Source organism: Buceros rhinoceros, unplaced genomic scaffold (genome assembly GCF_000710305.1).
Source record: "Buceros rhinoceros silvestris isolate BGI_N320 unplaced genomic scaffold, ASM71030v1 scaffold9770, whole genome shotgun sequence".
NCBI lineage: Eukaryota > Metazoa > Chordata > Aves > Bucerotiformes > Bucerotidae > Buceros > Buceros rhinoceros.
In genome coordinates, this window is record NW_010387887.1 from 80,093 (window position 1) to 102,010 (window position 21,918).

Below are 21,918 nucleotides of genomic sequence, written 5' to 3' on the forward strand. Positions count from 1 at the left end.
TTGTTCTTGAATGTTTTCTTCAATGTAGTGTGTTACAGGTCCAAACATTTTTTTTATCATCTTGAGCATATGCCCTACATTTCCTCTCTGCTCTTTTTGTTGCATGGTTTTGATGGTAGCCAACAGCAAAGGACAAAAGACATTTTACTGTTTCTATTTCTATGTTTCTATTAAGCTGAATTAAATTATTGGTGCTGCAAAGTGACTTGTTAAAAAGCTTATGCTGCAAGATTCAACCAGTACAAACTGAAGCCGAGCTGCGTCAGTTTAAACCAGATGGTCCAGAGAGACAATGTGGTCCAAAGAATAGGGTACTGATCTGGAAACCGAAAAAAGGTGTTTGGTTCTCTGAAGCTTCAACAGACAGCTTCACTAATTTAGAAAAAGTTTTTCATCTAGCTCTGCCTCAGGTTTCTGGGTGGGTGGTAGAGTGACACTGTATTTTAAAGCACTTTGCACATTTAATATTTAAATCATATGGTCTTATTCCTTTTGTATCTCATATTAATCTGTAAGATTGCTTGTTTAATTTACATCACAGATAGGTTCTGAAATCATATCTAGGAATGATGTGGTTGGCTAATTATGTTTACTCCAGTGTCTGTGAGTATTCACTAGAAGGCATCATTTCTCCATCCAGAACTGAAACAACACCTGGTTTTGCCCATCAAGCAGCCTTCCATTTCTATCCTACATAGAAAAGTAAATCCAGAATTTTTCTTACAGTATGTATGATTCTGATCAGAATTTTCAGGTTAACCTGAACTAATATTTAGTTCAGTCTTTTCAATTAGGCCTCAAATGGCCTTTAGAGAAGTTTGGCTCAAGTTTCGTGGGTTTTTTTGTTTGTTTGTTTTTTGTGGCTTGTTTGTTTTGTTTTTTTAATAAAACCTGGATATGTTACTAGTGCAGGATCTTCAATTGTTTTCCTAGCTATTAGAATTTCCTTAAATGTTGTGAACTGTCAATACCTGAATATCTGTTCTATGACTAGTGATCATTTTGCAATTTGTCTTCATGAAGAAAGTCCTTTCTCTCACCAGAGCCCAAAGAACATTTTTCCACTGCAGGGCTGCCATCTTCTATGGCTTTTATATGGTCCATGATCACCAGGTTTTTTGTTTTTTTAGTGGTATGCTCATTCCTTCCAGTCACCTCACCCCAGCACTCCTTGCTGCTGCTTTACAGCATGAAAGAGGAAGAAATAGGTAAAAATCTCCCTAGAGGACCATTTGGCTTTAAAAATAAAGTCAATAGATACTTTACAAATGGGAGCAAAGTATCTTAATGGAGAAAGTATCAGTCCTATAGGGATGGTGTGACAGCTCCTAGAACAGAAAACAGGTATGTGGGCAAGGACTTTTAACAGACAAACACTTTGTTTTGAAGTTTAACTTGGAAGAAAAATTACCAGCCCGCTGTTTCTATGCATGTTGCTATACTTACCACACCAATTCAGTGGGACTTGGTGCACTCCTATGTGTTATAAGGACTCTGGAACTTCCACATTATCATTCCCAATGACCAGTTTTGCATAATTCGGATACTATTAATATTTTATTTACTATTAGGATCCTCTTTATTGCAAGCAATTTTTTTAAAGAATCCATTAAATGTTAAAAAAAAAAATCAGGGTTAAATTTGGCTCTCTGTTTTGGGGGCATAAATCCCAGATTATTGGATTGTAATAATCCAATTGGATTAAAATATCCATTCCTTTCCCTAAATCCTTAAAAAAAAATAAATACCAATATGCTACTGAATACTCAATATAAGAAAGCAGTGAAATGTTTTCAGGTTTGTGGCTATGTTCTTGGTCTTATTCACTTTTTGTATGGGCATTGTTTTAGATTACTGGCACTACATTAGAGTATGTCAAAATGCATCATACAAACAGATACAATTTACCATGACCTTGAGGCAACATGGTGTGTATGTTGCATTACATTAGCTATGAAAATATGTTCCTTATTTAGTACAGTACCCACTGCAGCGGACACGTTAGGCATACTGTACAGAGTTGGAAGAGGTGTGTAAGTACTCTCTCCAGATCTGTAGCCACATCATTTGTATCTTTAAAAAAAAAAAAAGAGGAATAAGCTATAGGGCAAAAAATTAATCCAAATGGCTTTGCTCCATATGCAAGGTGAACATCCTTTGCTGAACAATGGAAACCCCTGAACATCAGGAATCTTGTAACTGTGAGGGTGACTGAGCACTGGAACAGGTTGCACAGGGAGGTTCTGGAGTCTCTGTTCTTGGAGGTATTGAAAAGCCATCTGGACGTTGACCTGGACAATTGGCTGTAGGTAGCCTTGCTTGAGCAGGGATGTTGGACCAGGTGACCTCCAGAGGTCCCTTCCAACCTCAACTCTGATGTTCAGAAATTCCCACAGTGAGCACTTGTTATAGCAACATGCCAGTGCTCAGAGATTAGGAAATCCAGCTTTTCCGTACTCCTTTTTTATTACCCATCCTGATGGCCTTGCCAGAGCATTTAGGTGAGTTAATCATGACTTTTTCACTCCCAAATCTCACTTCTCTTTTTTGCCACGTAGCTCTATCCCAAGCCCTGAAGAGGAGATGTGTCACCTCGCTCTAATATTTTCCCAGATGTGCTACTCCCTGCACAACAAGCTTGATTCCCCAGGACCATGGAACCTGGGCAAGTTGAGCTACTGCCTCTCTCCTATGTCATGCTTGCCCTGAGCACAAGCCAGAGAAGCAGCTGCTCCCATGGATTGAGGGCTTGGCACTCCTTGGCACTTGGCTGTGTCAGGTTTGTGCAAATCGACCTTCAGCAACTCGCTTCAACCTTCTGTTCTTCCCCCCTCCCCTTCCCATTCTTTGTACTATTGTAATTTTGTAAGCTGCTTGGGCTAGGTATCGTTCTTGCTATCTGTGTCTGGTTTCTAGCCCAGACGTCAGCAGGGGTTGCTGCATGCTGCTGCAATATAAATGACTAATGATGATGATAAAAGGTGTGGGAGTTGGTTGCCTGGAGTGTTATCCTACTTTGATAACTTTGTTTTAGAAACTAGCTTCTTCCTCAAATTATCTGTTATTTTATCTTATTCAGTCTAATATTTTAAAAGCGGTAAGGGATTTTCAGCTGCCTCTGTTTTGGAGTTCTCATCCCAGGACTTTGAAGGAGCCTTTGAAATTTTTAGAGTTGGATGGTGTTGCTGTGCCAGTGCCAGTAGCCTTCAGGGTGAGTTGCAGGTAATTGGCACCTTTGAGAGTCAGCTGCAACTGTGTCCTAAAAGAGGCGTTCAATTGGGAAGTGCTCTATTTTTAAATTTGAGCTGATATAGGTAATAATTACACACAAACCAGTATGTGAAGAGAACATTATCAAGGTTGCACAGCTCAGCACTTGATGCTAAGAAATACTGCAAGAAAAATTGTCTCTACTCCATTAATTTGCCACCTTGCGCAGATGCATCAGTCACAGACTATTTTTGCCCAGGATCTGAGTCTTGCTCGGTGCATATAATAGATGACACAGTTTGTGAGTTCAATACTTGATTTTCTCTTCGTTGTTCCATGCATAGCTCAGATTCTGCTGTGCAGGCAAAATTACTTCCCACTGGGGCATTTCAGGGTGTTCCACCACACAGGCCCTTGCCACATGCAAGCACTGATTTATTTCCGTTTACAGCACCTTAATAGCAATTCTGGGCATCATCGCTCCTTAGCGATGGTAACCTAAGGCAAGAAAGAGTAAGATTACAAGTATCCATAATCGTGGATATCCAGTGTAATTTTTTTTAAAGTCCCTGGTAGCATATACTGCAGCTCCCACTGGCTTCCACTGCAGTGGCCAGTGCTCACCACTTTCAGATATTCAAGCTTCAGGCCTAAGGCAGGCTACCAGAAATACAGAACAGGGGAACAGCTTTGAAAATCACGGTGTGAATGAGTTGTCTCGTTCCTCAGGGCAATGCCTCATGCCTACAGCCAAAGACTGCCACACCTCTTCTCAGATTTTTCTGCCATCTTTTAAATTCTGCAAAAAAACCAAAGCATCATACAAGCAAAAGAATTCCCCTCTCCTCTTCTATGACAAATATACTCTAACTGAAGCTGGAATGTGGTGGACAGAACAGTGCTTAGCTAAAGCCTGCCTGATAACACATGAACAGAAGGGGGATGAATTCATCCTGAATCACCTTTAATTGTGGCATTTTGGGCTGGACTTCGCAAATTAATGCTTAAAAAACCCCCCAAACAATTGATTTTTTAAAACCAAACTGAAATTCTTTCACTATTCAAATTTTCATATTGACAGCCATAAATGTGATTTCAACCCAATGAAGTGCCACAAAGATGCTTTGAGCTAATAGAGTAATTAAACAAAATTATGAGGTAATACTTTTTCAAAACTGATCACTTAAACATATTTCCAGATGCAAAGACCTTCCTCAGCACTTATATTAAGCCATCTCAGCTACAATACAATTGAGAATGCAGTCCTTGCTTCAAAGGTGAAGATACTTGAGTATTTAAAATAAAAGGCTGACAGATTTTTATATGGTTGAAACAATAATTGATTTCTGAACATCATTCCTATAAACAGCAAAACTGGGTGATATTTTCCCCAGAAAATATTTTCCCTGAGACAAATGCCTGGCATGTATCATTGCAGACCAAATAGTTATAATTTTATAAAGTTATTAAAAAACTTGAACACAACTGTTCTAAATCAGAAAGCATCTGTTGCCTGGAATTATTTGCTATGTCCCTTGATATAGCTATAATTAATTTTTTTAATAAATACATAGTTGGAACAAAAAGTGGTGATTTTAGGCTTTCTAGATTGCTGTCATACCTGCAAACTAACAGCTTTTTTCTAGAGAATGTTCTAGTGTTATAACCCTCACACTTCTGGATGCTCTTCTGGTGCACGTTTATTTTGTAAGGATAGACAAAGGTAGTTTGATTCAATACTGGCCAAATTATCTTCTGGCCTCGGCTGAATTCAGAGATATTATGTAGCAAATTAATACTGTCACTTTTCCATGTCTTAATATTTCTTCTTATTAATATTTCTTAAATGTCTTCTGTACCAGCTCAGTTTCCATTCAAACATGAAGTGGTGAGGGCAGATCTTCAAATTGCTTGTGACAGAGGTTACGTGCCTTCTGGCAGATAACGGAGACCTGTCTTTCTCTGAGACTTGGGATATTGGTTTTTTCCTTTTGCAGGGCTTCAATGTATTTTTGTTCCTAAAAGAGAGCCCTGGAAATGCCCTTGAAGTAGAAAATGAGGTGCTGAAATCTTAAATGATGGAATAAGATACTTTAACATCTCATTGATCCAACATAGATATTTCAGCTGATCTTCCTTTTATCTGGGCAAAAATCCAATTTTTGAGGCTTTTAGCAGTTTTGATGTTTGGGATTTTTTTATCTGAATATGACAGCATCCATGTGTGCTCTCTGTAGAGCGGTGGTGGTGTTCTGATTTTTTAAGCTCAGGAAGGATGGGCAAAGGACTAAGAGAGAGAACTATGACTTCAAACTTCAAGTATTTTTTCTATCATATTTTGTGGGATCTTTGGAGTAAGGACAATACATTTTCAACATACAGGCTTCACATTAATACCAGAAGCCCAGAAAGCATTTGTCCTTTGTTATTTCAAAACCTCCTTGTGTAACTAGAAGAGAGAAAGGCAAGGAAAATAACTAGAAGTGTGGAATGGCTTTCTGTATGAGGAAACAACGAGAAAACTGGGACTTTTTCAGCTTTGAAAAAAGATGACTATAGGTGTATGCTAAGAGATTTACAGTGTTCTGCAGAATAAAAACTGATTCCTTATTGTTTCCCAATTGCATAATGAGGAATGAAGTAACAGGTTCAAATAAAAAGTGGATACTTTTTCAGATGTCCCTTGATTATCTTTTGTGCTCATTGCGAGAGAACACTGTATAGAAACTAAATAATCACATGACTTCATCAGCAATTAGACAAATTTAGTGAAAACGAATCTATGAAGGGCATTATCCGCAAAGATGCTTCCTCTGGTGGAGGAAGTGCTTGAGTTGCAGCTTTCTGGACTCTAATTAGGAACCGTGGGGTAAGCACTGCTTAGTTATGGTCTTCACCTTTGTTGTCAGCTAACAGCAAGGGGACACCTGGTCAGCTGGACTATGGTCTGGCTCCGTTTGGCAGCTTTTATATCCACTAACACCACTGTATGTTTGGTCTTTTCTGGACAACTTATAAGGCAGTTCCAGGAAATCTCTACTGTGCCTAGCTCTTTCTGTCCCTCCCCCACTGATGGGAAAGGAGCAGTGGTGAGACACAAAATGCCCATGTCTGGTTTCCCTTCTCCTTGTGCACTGCAGCTGCCGCTTCTGGGGCAGGAGTCCCCCAGGCTCTGCAGGACGGGGCTCAGCAGACACTGTGTGAAGAGAGAGCCGAAGAGATCTGTTCCCCGTCATTGAGTCCACAATATGCAACATTCATCTTTCAGCACTAACTGTTTGTTGCAGCAGGGCAGTATATTGTCTGAAAATGGAGCACACACAGTCAGTAGGCTTGTTTTTTTGTTTGTTTGTTTTTTGGAACCAGTACCTTTGCACACATTGCAGAGGGATTCAAGTGAACAAAATAAACATAGACCCTGCCTTTCTTCCTCTCTTGCAGAGACAGGATATCAGGAGTTAACGACAGGAATAGCAGGAGGGAGGAAATACTCTTTTCACTCAAAAGGTCTGAAAAGAAATACTGAGTATTTAAAAGGAGTAAAATGGCAAGTCAAACCCTTCTGCTTCTGAGCACCAGCACCAAGCAACCAAACGCAGTGCCGTGTATCAGAAAAATGGATCGCGGACAAAGAATAAGCCAGTCTAAACCAATCAGAGTTATACTGAGATTTCACCACTGTTTGTCCCCAGCCAGAAAATAAATAATCTCTGGATTTGTGAAGTTTGGACTTGTAAATGCTTCCAGATGTGTTTTAAATAGACTGTTAATTTTGACCAGTTACGGAATTCATTATTCATAGTACATCCTGTATCAAAGGAGAGAGGGCTATGGGTTAAAGGGTGACATACTCTCATTTCAGTCAGGCGTGTTTCTTTCACAAATTAGGACTTGTGAAGCCTTATGAGTCCTGGTTTGGGAGCACCTCGCTGTAGGTGGGGGAGCCAAAGGCAGTTACTGAGTCTGTGGATAGCACTGTCTGTGTGGAGGCAGGTAAAGGAGTAGTAAGAGCTTGGTATTTAAGGATCGTTATTCTGCTACAGATCATAGCTTTGTTTCTAAGATAAGGAAATTTGTATTCAAAATATTTGGTTCTCTATAATTCAGCTTAGGTATCTTGAGGATGTCAAGGTGGTGTATGATCCCAGAGACATAAATAAGGAGAAGGAAGGTAAAACTGGCTGCCAGTCTTTTGCCTCCTCTGAGTTCTGAACTGCCTGAGGGACAAAAACAACCGGCAGAACAAACTGGATCAGACCCACGGTGGGGAACAGGATGAGCCCTGTAATGCATTGCTTATTTAAATTCTGCCCTCTCAGAATAACCTCTTTGATGCTGAGTGCTTTTCTTTATTTTAGAGGAGGTCTCACATTGCTGAGACCTTTGGAAGTATCCTGGCTGTAGTGCTATAAATAGCATGTATTTCCCACTGACTAAAACCTGCCAGCATAGCAGCAGCCTGATGTGGGCTTATTTTCCTGCTTGAAGACTATGTAAGTGCTTGTGTCCTCTCTCCGCTGAGACATCTCTTCACTTTAGGCACTGGTCTCTGTGCTCACTGCTGGGGAGTGTTATTGAACCTGGCTCACATTCCTGCCCTTTCTGATCTTTTTTCTCTAATGAAAATCCTCTTTCTGGGCACCTTTCTTTGCCTTCTGTCTTCCTTCTCTTAAGGCAGGTCTTTGCTTTTCTCAGATATTCTGAATTTTACCATATATTAATTTCTGCTCATTTCGTTTCAATTTATCTGCTATTGCACATACTGCACATGGCCTGTGCAAGCTGTCTGAATGAACTTTTAGTGAAGCTTCTTATGGCTCCAGAGCTTCTCTTGACCTTATCTTGCATTTATATTGTGCCTTTCAGTTTCCTGAATTCCAATTCTAAAAATACAGGCAAACGTGTGTCTGTGTACCCACCAGTGCTTCTCTGAGCAAGATCTTGACTGATATAGCTGACAACATATTGTGTTAGTGAAGTTTAGGAGATGACTTGTCCAGTCAAAACACAAGGATTTGAAATCATCACAGAAGTGAGAATATGCAGATGAAATCCTTAGGAAAAGGACTGCTAACAAATGCGTGTGCTGAGTTTGCCTTCCTCCCACAGGTCACTAGCAGCAGTGCCGTAACCACTTAGCCCAGCATCTTGCCTGGAGGCTGTCCAGGACTTGAGCCAAGCACCCAACTTTCCCAAGCCTACCCTTGGAGGAAAATGAGGTTGAAAGATCTTTTTAGGAGGAAAGGAACCAATCTCCACTTGGCTGTGATGTTCAAATGGGGTTAAATCCTTGAGGAGCCTCTCCTCCCTGCTTGGTAATTCAAGCGCTTCTTTGTGAGATAAGGGAAGGTGTCAGCTCTAGAGCACCTGAACTCACATTCCACTTTGTATGATTTCTGTGCCCTCTTCAGTTTACTAATCAAAACAAGTTTCCACTGTGTGTTTCTTATCCCCAGAGGGTGGAACTATCCTCAGAAAATTAAAGCTCTCCTATCTCTTAATGTGTCATCACAACCAATAGCCTGGGGAGTGTAAACAAGTTTAAATATCAAAACAATTTGGCTGGTGATTTGTCTGTGATTATGGATTAAGAATACAAAATTTGTGCTTGCTGGTATTCAAACTAGGCTGAATACAAGGAGCCAGCTCCTTAGCTGGTGTAAACTGAGGTGGTTCAGATGAACTCAGAGGAGGGATGCCGCTTTGTACCAGCTGAGCACCTGACTCTGGGAGTCTTTCAAAAGTTTTCATTCTTGTTTTTCAAAGTGCCAGACAATATGTGACAGATAGTATGGGGCTGATCAGGAGGAGCACTGAGGGCCCCTGACAGAGCCTGGACAGCCCCCTGCTTCTTCCCTGGAGCTTCGCTTCTGCTGGTGGCTCCCTCCACTCACAGCTGCTTTAGGGAGCTCATAAATAATGACTTAGAGGAGAAATGATTGAAGATTACAAAACTTTTTCAAGAGCAAGTCAAGGTTCCAGCATGTTCAAAAGCTGACAGATACATCAGGGCAGGTACTTCGTGAGGGATGTCCTTTGTATCTTTGATGTGACAAACATACTGCAGTGAATTCACAAACGTGCGCTTGTGCGTCTTCCAAAGCCCAGCCACTAAGCCATCACTTCTAGCTCAGTCGCTTGTCACACTGAGAGTGAAAAGGTGAGTAAGAATTACCTCCTTTTGCTAGAAATGCTTTGCCTAGTTCTCTGGACTGATTGTGATGTACAACAGGTCCTACAGACACAGGGAGATGGTAGGTGGTGTATTTTATAGCACTGTTGGGTTTGAAATTTTTTGTGTTAGCATCTCCCCCTTTTTGAAGTATTTGTGGGGGCTCACTTTTGCTATGGGTTATTTTCTGACAGAGTCTGGCCAGTTCTTCAAAAAATCCCGTAGATGAGAAACTGAGGCAGAGACTAAGTGGATTTCCTGTAGATATATCAGAAGTCAACAGTAGTGCAAGAACATGAATAGTGCAAGGAGTGTCCTAGTCACTGAACTGTCCTTCCTCCCCTGTGCAATGCAGAATATGTGGAATATATATATTTTTGTGGATAGCTTATTGGAATACATGTATTTTCAAAAGGCTGATGTTAGAATAATGATGAATCTTGCAAAATGAAGCTTTAATTTTAACATGGCGGGAAAGCACTTTTCTAATATAGTAATTAAATAAAAAGGAGAGTTATTAAAGAACTGGTAAATCTAGAGTTCTCCAGGCCTCCTATCTCAGCAGTTCTAGCAGCAGTTCTGGGTAGGAAAAGCAGTGCTTCTGACTAGCATGAAGTCCTACCAGAAAAATATAAAGGGAGCAATGAGTCTTAAGAATCTTAAAAACATGAAACAATATCAAATAAATGAAATAAACTTCTAGAAGAGAATAATAAAGACTGAAAAAGGTACCCATAAAGCCCGATGACTTCCATTTTCTTAACTGGGATAGTTATACTAAAACTGACAGCAAATGTTTTCCCAGTGGGAAAAAAACAAAACAAAACAAAAACCCACCCACAAACTCCAGCCAAAATACCACTCTGAGCATGAGATCTGTGAAGGTTAAAGTCTTGAGTCTGACATTAGGAGAGTGCTCATCTTCTCCCAAGGTCAGTTCTTAAATGGGGAGAAGTAATTTTGATTCTGGTCTCCTCACAGTTCAAAGTCAATGCTTACCTTGATTTCAACAGTGCTATATTTGGCAAAGTACTAATATAATTGTATTCGGTCCCAGTCTTGCCCTGTTTGAATGTTAAACGCCTCTTAATGCCAAGCCCTTTGTGCTCTCTCTCTCTCATAGTTTAGGTGATGTATAAAATAGCAAGCACTGCGGACCTACTGGAGCAGCCCCTCCAGAGAGACTACAGTGCCAGTGTCCACACTACACGTGTTCTGAGGTTTTTACTTCAGACTGGCTGTTGTCTGGACCCCTGCTGCCACAGACTGAAATTTCTTTTATTGTTTTTTAGCACACGAAGAGCTGCTGGAGCACATCTTTGGATGTACTTTCATCCAAAAAGGATGCAGTTCATGCAATCCCAGGATGCATCATAGTGTGAGCCAAACACAGCACACAGGCATGACTGGAGGAACAGAGATGACCTCCAACAAATCACATTGTACATCAGCCCACGTATAGACTCTCAGCTGCTGTCACCTCTTTGTTGGTGCTTCATGTTCACCATGTCCCAGTCACCAGCTTCTTGCACATTTCACAGCATCACACCGAGGACCTTCTACCTCAGTTAAGGCCCCTTAATGAGACAGAAATAATCAGGCAGTCTGACTCATGTTGGCAGTGTTTGGATTTGAAACCACTCAGTATCTTGTTGCTAATAATTAAAACTTGTAAATAGGAGAAAAGTGATTGTACAAACTCAGATCAGAGATTGTGTAGCCCAGGGACCCCCCATCTCAGTAACCAGTAATAGGTGCCTGGGAACGACTTGAATAATAAGGCAAGGATGTGGTGGTACTTACCCAGAACGCTTTCTTAGCTTCCAGAGAATTCACAACTCAAGGATTTCCTAAGCCAGAGGCTTTGTCTTCATATCTAATAGCCATTGTATTTTCTTTTCTTTTGTGAATTGCTTAGCTACTTTTTAGATTTTTCTCAATTTTAGGATCTACTGTCCTGCAGGAAAGTTTGACACTAAATTCATGCTGCACAGTTTGGATGTATTAAGAAATGACTGGGGATGTTAATAAGAGGGGTTCAGATGCCCCCAGGCTGCCTCTGCTCACTTTAATCCGAGAAATAGGATTGCCTAATGCATGTGGTGCAGTCATCATGATGAAGAGTGTTGGTGGATGCAGGGCGTGTGCAAATGCACTCCAGCTGGGGCTCTGCACTGCTCTGAGTGCATTGACGTTGGTGTGAATAGGAAACTGCCCAAACTGTGGGATGAAGAGAGACCTATTGTACCTTCTCTAGCTTTTTTCAGAGCCAGAAGGGCTTGATCCACAAGATTCTTGGGTATGACCAGAGAAATCTTTCTCTGGGAGCCAGAGCGATGCATAAAGAGCACTTGGCTCTTGTGAGAACAGGCTAGCAAGGAAGGACTTCACCCTCCCCTCAAATCCTTGCGTTCCAGGCCTGGGATTTTATCAGATCGTATTTGTGATCCCACTTGATTTTTCAAATAAACAGTGAAATGCAAACATTTGGCCAGCAGGAAAACCTCCCAGTTACTGAAGAGGAAAAGAACATGATATCCAAATGACTCACAGCTTTGTGGGTGAAAAAATGGCTGCCTGCCATAGCTTGGGATGTAGATTTGTGGATGTAGATTTGTGCCACGTGGAGAGGATGTGCTTGGGTGGTGAGATTAACTTAAATGGCTTTGGTAGGAATTCTCCTCTGACTTCCCCAAGCCAATTTGCTTGTTAAGATAGGACTGACTGCATGGTGGTAATTAGTGGGATAGGGAGGGCACCTCCCAGATGCAGCCAACCCCTCCTCTTGTCACCAGCTGGGGGCAAGTATGACAAAGCCTTTCTGCAGCTAGAAGAGATAGGTCCTACAGGAGAAGTTGCAGGTGGCTATAGCTGGAGGAACATTGAGGACCATAAAGTTTCTGAGGGCTCGAAGGGAACCTGGAAGGGGGAAGCAGGAATCAGTGTCCCTGAGAGGTACCTGGTGTCTCTGAAGCTTTGCTTTCCTGGGGCAGGTTACCCTAAGACCTGCTGGATGAACATGCTCTGATGTCTGATCCAGTGTCCCTCTTCCTGGTGCTCCCTGCTCCCCTGGCTCTGCCTGCTGGGTACCCTCAGGTTACTGACTCCCTTATTCCTGTTTTCCTCTGAATCCCTTGGTGATGATCGCATGGCAGAACATGTAAGTGCTAATGCAGGTGTAAGTATACAGGCCAAGTGGACCTCCACAGACTCTCGCTTCTGCCTTTCTCGCAGCTGATCGCTTGTATCTGCTGGGATTCGACCACAACGCCCATTCGAGGAAGTTGCCAGCAGTTACTTGCTGTCCTGTAGATGAACAACTTGCAAATGTGACAAAACACAGGTTGTTTTGTCTGGATTCTCTGTTTCCCTTCTCAGTCTCTCCATGACAGGTTTCCCACACCTCTTTCACTCCTTTCCATCCTTTCAGTACTCTGGTTGCTGCTCTGGGGCTGCACAGCCCAGGAGCCCGGTGGAGCTGCAGGTTTGGGCTTCCCTCTGGTGATACCTGGTGGGGGCGACCTGTTCCCGAGCAGACGGTGGCCTGTTCTTGGGGAGCCCTCACCACCCTGAACGTCAACGCAGTATGAGATCTGGTGGTTTTGGTCCGTAGGTTAGTGGAGGGAGGAATGAGGGAGGTGCCTGTGCCCCCTTTCTCCTCCAACCAATCCCCTCCCATAGGGAGGAGCTGCTGTAGAGCTTTTTTTTTTTGTTTGTTTGGGTTTTTTGCTACATCCTACCACTGCTTCCTCCAGCAGAAACATTATAGGGTATGGTTTACAGCTTGTGAGATAACAGCAGAACATTGCCTGAATCCTGTTGTTGGCTTTGGGAAACCAGCCAACATTTTTCAGTTTTCTGGGGTGCTCTGGTTTGCCCATGAGATTAGAATTTGCAGTGTAGGAGGAGCACAGAGAAATATAATTTACTCATTTCTAGTTTGAACAATCTGATGTTTACCCAGGTCTCAGTCCCTGGCTGCAAGACCAAGGGAGCTGCTTTGTTTGTGGCTCTGGCAGTGCCGGGAGTCAGGGCTGGTCCCACATTTGAAGAATCTTCATTTTTTAAGCCGTTCAGAGGCTGGGGCTGCTGCTTGGGAAATGGCTGTATTCTCCCTGCAGGCAGATCGATACATTTCAGCTCACTGCACTGCAAGTAACTTTTCATCGTACATTAAGAATGAGGAAAATAAAAGCCAAGATGGATATTATTTTGGTTTTGCTTTTATTTTGAATTATTTATTAGGAAGTCACTGCTGCCTTCCTTCTCATCCAGAGACAAAATGCCTTTGTCTTTGGTGATTTTTTCCTATTAAAAAGGAACGAGATCTTCCCAGTTTTATTTCCCTCACCTACTTGCTTCTTGGTACTGAAGTGTAAATCTCAGGTCTCTGCAACTTGACAAGGTGGTCTCCCGCAGCCCTGATGCAGGCAGAGTCCCCACTGATGCTGGTGGAGTCACATCTTGTTGGTACATTTCTAACCAGTTTTGTAACGACATTGCAGAGGTTTTGAAGGGTTGCTGGCACATAAGCAGAGAGTGCTATAGAAGATTATAAGTAATCCGCTAGCTGAACTACTGTTTTAATTACACATTTACTAAATAGCTAAATATTAAATAGCTAAAAATATTAATGCTTTCAAAGTGAATTCTTAATATAACGCATTATGGGCAAAAATTCTGCAATTAGCTCCACTATTAATATGAATTTGGAAACTCAAACTAACAATCCATTTTGATGCTTTTCTTCATAAATCTAGGTTATCCTGAAGGGGAGGATAAAGAAATTGGCCAGCAAGATGGTAATCACTAGTGGAAATGAAGAAGATAAAGGCAATCAAGAAAAGGAAAGCAAAGAAGAAACCATCTTGGCAATGCTTGGAATTATTGGGACAATTCTGAACCTCATTGTGATCATTTTTGTGTATATTTACACAACGTTGTAAACTAGAAGGCATGCAAATAGACCAGATAAAACGGCTATTAAGAGTGACGATAAACATTGCTGACTATTGACAAGTTGTTTAATCAGAATTGACTCTGTATTATATTAACACATCATAAAAGCACTGCCTGCAGGCAGCGAAGGCTGAAGCACAATTAATTGAACAAGACTTTTTCACACAGTAACAAGCTTAACTCTTTTGTCCTGCCCTCTTCCTTTCAGCTTGGTTTTCTTTTTGGGGGAAAATGACTACGATTAAGTAAGATGTAGCTTTGAAGAAATCCCCCAGGTATATGTTGTTTTAACACAATTAAAAACAAAACAAAACAAAAGGAACGAAACTGTACACTATATACAATTAGAATTGTATACTGTATACCCGCGAAGACTGAACTCAAAGATAGCTTCATAGCACAGATCACGTGTCCGTTAAGTCAATGATTTTTTTCTCTTCATTTTTGCTCTTACTTACATTGAATCTGACAAGCTTTTTATTTAGAATGAACATATGGTGCAATCATGAAAAAACAATTCCATTGAGCAAAATCTGCCTAAAACCTGATAAAATATTGGGAAAAATACATTACAGGGTTATTTTTCCTTTCTCGTTTGCTTAACGTCTGTGTCTGTTCATACCGATGTTTATAAATATATATTTTTAATAAATGTGCTATATTTTTAGCATGAACCAAATATTTGGAGACACTTGTATTCATGCAGCTAAATTTTGTTTGATGAAGTGCCCTTTTTTTGAAAATGGATGTTATTTTTCTTAGCAATTATACAGCAGTCTTGTTTGCAGCCCTCTCGCTGTGGTCTGAAGCAGGCTTACATCATGCTCATATGCATGACTTGAAGTCGGAATGTCAGCTGAAAAGCATTGCTGCTTAATACGGGAAATAGCAAAAGATTGTGAGGTGACCTTTGGAGACTGGTTGCAGAAAGAAGGCTCTATTTATAGAGGTTTTTTTTTTCTCAAAAAAAAAGAAAGAAAGAAATATTGAGGCATCTCACAAAATATCACAATGTTCATAGAATTTATGGCTTTCAAAATCTGTTCACACTCTCTAAGTACTTACATTGAGAGAAGTGAGCAGAGGTCTATGCAGTTGAACAGGGAAATTAAGAGTCTGTAGTGAGGGGCTTAAGCGAAATCCAGACTGTAAATACAGAGTATATTTTAAATGTGAGGATTATTAACCCTTTATGCTTCTCTGACATGTGCTTTAACTGAGGTTGGTGCAGTGATATTCTCTGACTTGTGTTTTTGACAGGAATGTACAATGATGATCACCATTTTTCTTCAGAAAGTACCTATAAATATATGAAGCATTAAAAATATGAGACATCAATTCTGCCTCAAGCTGCTTAAGTACGTTGCCCATTAACTCTGACATATCCTCTTAAAAAATAGGTCAATTAATCATTTACTGAGTTGTGGTTGGATTGTGTCCTCAGATGCACAATGTGGATTGCTATTGAAGTTGGATGGAGCTGTAAAAAGTTTGATACTAGAGTCTAATCAATTTTAGTGATCAGTCCTGTCCCTCTGGAATCAGCAATGAACTTTTCACTGATTTTCAGGGGCTAGGACTGATCTCAAAAATACAGAATTTTATTGCAGAATATGAAATGAAGCCTGGAAAACCTTGAGGGACACCTGTCATAAACAGAGGTGTTCAGTCTCTGGTGGTATCTCACATTCAATAATAGAATTGTTAGGAGATGGGGAAAGGTCAGTAAATAAATTAAAATGAAATCCAATATGAAGACTGAAGGAAAAAAACACCCAGAAATAGTCTCATGTTAATGAAAACACAACAGGGTGAGAGTGCTGAAAAAATGAGCAGAGATATGAACATCAGCGAACGGTACAGAAAGGGGGTGCCAAGCACAGCAGCATGGCTGAGGAAACACTTGTGTTTGTGTTGTGCTGGTAGAACTGCAGGTCTTGGATAGGGCGAGCAACATTGGTGACACAGTTCAATGCAGCTCAGTGAGGGTGATCTTGGGTTTTAACGTATAGTTCTTTATTGGTAATTCTAAGGAATTAGCAAACTGTACTTTCTGGTCATCCTGAATGAAAAAGAAAATGGCTAAAATATATTTGCCTCCACTCTGCATTTTTCCTTCCAGTTAGATACTGCTGATCACAGCACGTGGCGATGGCATTGGTGCTCATGTCCTAGAGCACACCTGCACATACTCCAGGCACCTGGCTAACTCCAGCATGCCCCTCGCACTGGCAGGATCCTCTCTGCAGAAGCTTCTCTTGAATCTCTCCTTCTCCTTCTCCAGCAAACACCAAAGCAACCTGTCCGAGGTTCATATCCATCTTCTAGAGAGGAAGCCTGGGAAAGAGCGGTGTCTGGGTCAGGAGACGAGCTCTGACGTCTGATATATCTTTGCCTTTTTCAGCATCAAATAATAATACTTGTCATCTTCTTGTGGGCATGAAGATGCTTAATGAATGAAATTTCAGAAAGTCTTTCTATTAATATTACAAATTAAAGTTCTGCATTGTAAAACAACATATAACACCCTACCCCAAGTAAAGTAGCAACTTCTGCTGCTCATCACTTTTGCAGTCCTTCAGACACGGGCCAGCACCAAGACAGGACCTGCAAATAGCCCAAATGTGCTTGACCTGAACTGGTGGATCAGAGAGTCTAAGGACTCTCTGTTTACTCTGCTTTTCCCAACGGAAGACCCATTGGGGAGGAGTTTCCATCTGTGGGTGTGCTGTACTTTGCCTGGTAGCCTGTGGCGTAGGCAGTGTGCACTGCCCTGTGCCGTTAGCAGCCGTGTGCTCTGTGCTTTGCCATAGGGCTTTTATTGCACCCTGAGACAGGAAGAAAGGTTTATCCCATGCCATAAAAAGTTTAACACTTAATATTTTAATTTTACAGGTTTCTGTTCACAGATAGTTCTAGAAATATCCTGGGGCAAGTACTTCTTAAATAGATTCATTAAGTATTAATTTAAATAAAAATGACGAGTCTCCTTGGAGGGCAATTTCTTTACCTTTTATTTGGTATTCATGAACACTGATCCGGGAGAAGTATGTTTTCAGGAATGGCTGTGGAAGGGAAATGTTTTATACAAACTTCTGAAAGCATGCCTACCCGGGCAGCCGCAGACAGGCCTGCTTTTGGGAGAATGCCAGCTGGAAATTACCCTCATGCTTTTGAATGTGAGCAGTTTTCAGCATGCACCTGTAAGAAATATTCAGCGAGGTAACATATGTATCATAGATACCTTAGAGTCAATAACTGCAGTATAAGTAGTTGAATAAAACTCGTTACAGGTGCTGAATGGTAAATCTGCTTTGGCAAGGAAAAAGCTGATAGTGTCATTTTTGGCTTGACTTATAGGTAATGCAGATAATTTCCAAAGTTAATGTTTTAAAATAAAACATTACTCCATTAGTGACAGAAACTTTCATGTTTACCTTTGAATAGAAGGAAATTAATATCTAATATTTAAATAAGATATGAAAATATGATCTTTTTCTTCTGTCAACTAAGAATACCTTTGTGTTTTTAATTTATCCTATGTAGTTTGTTGGGAATGAAAAATATTTTCCTGAGGTGACAGGAAGGTGACATTCTCCCTGCTAATCTCTGCTGTGTACAGAAGATTTTCGAGAAAGAGGAAGATAAAACTATTTAAATCACTTTATGCACACAACAAAGTGAGGAAATGAAGGAAGATAAACTACGGCTCTGATCTCTGGTTCCTGTAACTTCCGCTGAAAATTCATCATTGCAGGAATCATGTTTTCATACCGGAGTATATCTTCTTGTGTGCTGGCTGACAGGGCAGTCTTTTTGGTTGTGTAACTTTTGCTCCTTCTGCTTGCAGCTCTGCAGCAGTGCACAGATCATCACACCTTAGGACAGTTTTTACATGTATCATCTGGCCTGGGAGCCTCTGGGAGCTGCTATTTTGGTTTATTACGGTGTAAAGGTCTACTGTGGGGCAGAGTTTTATTATTTTGAGGACAGTTAGTAATCATCTTCACATTATTGTCTGATAATCTAGGGGATACTTTGCTGGTTGAATTCCTGGGTCTATCCCTCCCCTGTCTCACAGGTAAAATTCCAATTCAGTAGCCGTACAAATACAAAAAAAAAACCCAAACCCTTCAGTTATTCTGTGATAAAACTTTAGCATGAAGCATTGCTTGAGTCCAAGTCTCTTGTATTTCCTTTTAATATGTATCCTGGAGCTTACCCCAAATGCCCCAAGATCTCATCTCTGTCAGGAGGTCTCATCATTTCTGAGTGAGTATTGTCATTTCCGAGTGCGTTGTGGCATAAGCAGAGAACTTGGCCCTGAGAGGGGAACAGGCATAAAAAGTAACTGAAATACATTCCAGGGAGGCAGCACTGCAGAATTTACCAATTAAATAGTTTGAGGTTGGGCTGGAGTGCTTTGTTTCTGACTAGCCAGTATTTTTGAGAAAAAAACATTGTACTTGGAAACTTTCTGGAAGAAATATGACTAACTGAAAGAAAGAATGTCATTGAAAATGTTTCAGCAACAATTTCCAGCAGCAGCCTTCCAACCAAAACACTGACCAGGCCTCCAGGTGACTCTGATTTGCTTTCCAAGAGTGCTTCTTGGCAGCCCAGGAACACACTGCACAAATATGTAAGCACCTCGTGTTTACCGAGAGGCTTTGTCTTCTTTGGAGCAGATTTACAAACATAGGGAATAGTGACATTACGCAGCCACCAAAAAAAAAAACCAAAAAACCCCCAAAAACCGAAACAAAAAAACACCAAAACCAAACCACAAAACAAAACAAAACAAACCCCCCAAAACTGTTCACCTTTATTTCCAGCAGATACCTGGCAGACACCCTGCAGGACCTGCACTGCTTCCATGCTTGGCTGTGCATTTTGGAGGCTCTTCCCAAAGGTTTTTATAAACTCAGTGTAGCTTTCCTTCCCCATCACTGATCCAAGAGAAACAAAACCTGTTCAGCATGGAAATCTCCATGCCAGTCTGAAATTCCACTTGCATTCATATGCATCTATCTACATATGAACCATCTGGTATCCAATAAAACTCCCCTTGTCTTAAGCATTAGGTTTGCTTATTTGCATTTTACCTGGGGGCTCAGATGGTGAAAGGCCAGTTGTAGGGTTGAAAGCACCCCACTATTTCCAATGATACGACTTTACGTAGTGTAACTGTTACACAGAAAGGTGCCTGCTCATCCTGAAATATGCTTGTGCAATGCCACGTGCATAGCACACAGTCCTCCTTGTGTACTGTCTCGCTGACAGAGTACCCATGACTTCGAAGAGGAGCGTGGGTTTGGGCTGTAACTAGCCCCTACATCAGGGTTCTATATCAAAGCCTAGATCCCAGGTCAGGCTCTGCAGAATGACAGGATATCCTCCCTTGTTCATAGCAGGCTCACAGCACCAGGATCCCTTCTGCAACTCGTACAGATTCACCTTGTTATGATCCATGCACCACTCCTGACCCTCTTACTGTCAGCTGCAGAGCTGCCTAATCTCCTAGAATAGGAAGCAAAGTCCTTCCTGCAAGTCAGAGATAGCAGCAGGAGCATCTAGTTCTTGCTGTCAACAACCAGGTCACTTGCCTGGAGTGCTGATGGGGACCTGTTTCCCTTCCATCATCCTACATAGCCTGGGAAATGCAAGTTTATTACCTGGTCAGAAATAAACGGGGCTCAGTCACCAGTTAGACTCAGGCAGACTTGTTTTATGATGCTGAGACTTTATATACTCAAATACCTCCTTGAGCCAGGTCTTCAGGAACAGATTAAAGGTCCTTATATCTCCATCTAGCTATAACAAGACCATAACAAGTCTATCATTGTCAGTCTCTGGTAGCGAGGTGTTAATGGATGAGCATTAACAAGCGACACCAGGTGGAAGCCATGGTGAGCCAGAGTTGGTGCAGAGCAGGCTGGCTGCTTTCCACAGTGCTCAACTTCTTGAGGCACAACAGCATTATGGTGGATTGATATTGGTGGCGCGTAAATGTAATAAAATGTTTGTGTAGCAGGAGTGTCATTTCTCACCTTTAGCTCTTGCAGACTTAATGGGAAAGGCTTTATAAATAATTCTGGCTTTGTCAACTTAAGATATGGATTAAAATTTACTATATATGTTTTCAAATTTTAATGTGCTGCTTTTTTCCCTTACCAATCAACTCAATTTTAGTTTTGCAGATACTATTCTTACTTTTGTAGTAATGATGGCTAAGGCAAAAAATGTTGGCATTGGACACGTGAGGAAAGAATGCAGATGATATTGTCAGTGTTTCATTAATTTGTTATTGTGGGCAGGAAAAGATAGTGGTTTTCTTTGCATACAGTGCACATTGTTAACAGTATTTTTATAATAATTTGATACCATTATTTCTGGAACCTAAAGGAATTATGTGGGACAAAGATTGACCATTTAGAGCTGTGCATTTTAAAACAAATGAAGGCAAACAGAGAGCATATGAAATGTTCACATTGGTTAAAAGAAAACAATGTCAGACATATACATTTTCAGCAGATTAAAACTCAAAAGTGAAACGACACAACTATCGTTCTTACACCCCTGCATAATACACGCTAGGCCATAATTTAGATGCTCAATCTGCCAAGACTGTGCATGTACATAACTCAGACTAAAGGGCCAAGTTCCTTTGCAGTTAATACACACATGAATATGTATTTGCAGGTTTGGGGCATTAAATGGCAGTTAGCTGACAGTTCAGCTATAGCAACAATGCAACTAATCAGATAGGAAAAAATACGAAATTTCCTGTACAATGAACTATTTCTTTTTGCCTCATTGACCTTATTTTCAGCTGATCTGCTTGTGACTGGATGATTGATGAGAATGATGCTAAAGCCTGCCTAATATAATCAATGAAAGAATCAAGACAATGGAGGAACATTCAATCTACATCTTCCATCAGAAACTAGGCATTTCCTTAAACTGCTTCAAAAAAATCTCAGTGCTGAATGTTTCATATTTTCCTGTACATGATTCACCACCGGGCAAAACACTAACTCATTAGCGGTTTTATCATATTTCTTTGTATAATAATATTAACGTACAGTTTCACTGAGCTGTGCAAACACTGGCAAATGGATTTTGCATCCTTTGTTGCTTTATAAGTTTTATAAGCCTCTTTCTAGTACCTACTGATCTCCTGTTTTAAAGATCAAGAAGAGAAAGATAACTACATCCTTACATCAACATCCAGTTAAGCAAACCTTCACTACAAGTTTAGTTAAAAAGTGTATGGCCATTTACGCAAAACTGGGGGTTTTATTTCTCGAGCCAGTGCCAAGTGACCCTGATGCTGTACTGAGTATGACAGTCCTACAAGATCAGGTTCTTTTGATTTGAGAAAAAGAGTTCAGCTGTCAAACTCACTGAAGCAGTGCATCGCACCCTCTGTAATTTACAGAGCAAGACAAAAAATCTGATGACCACAGACAGTGCTCAGCTTCTGGCTGACCTTCCCCTGTGGGGCAGCAGCCCTCAGCGCACCCTGACAGACCAAGGGCCTGCTGCCTTTTATACTTCGTGAAAGGCAATAATAC

At 41.0% G+C, this 21,918-nt stretch overlaps 1 long non-coding RNA gene across 1 annotated transcript in view; it reads left to right on the forward strand.

The window, feature by feature from the left end:
- The window catches only part of LOC104495258, a 28,564-nt gene extending 13,896 nt beyond the window's left edge, over positions 1–14,668 (forward strand). The window contains exon 2 of the long non-coding RNA XR_727808.1: positions 14,143–14,668. This is a non-coding gene — a long non-coding RNA (uncharacterized LOC104495258). The remainder of the gene's footprint in view (positions 1–14,142) is intronic.
- Positions 14,669–21,918: the final 7,250 nt, after the last annotated feature.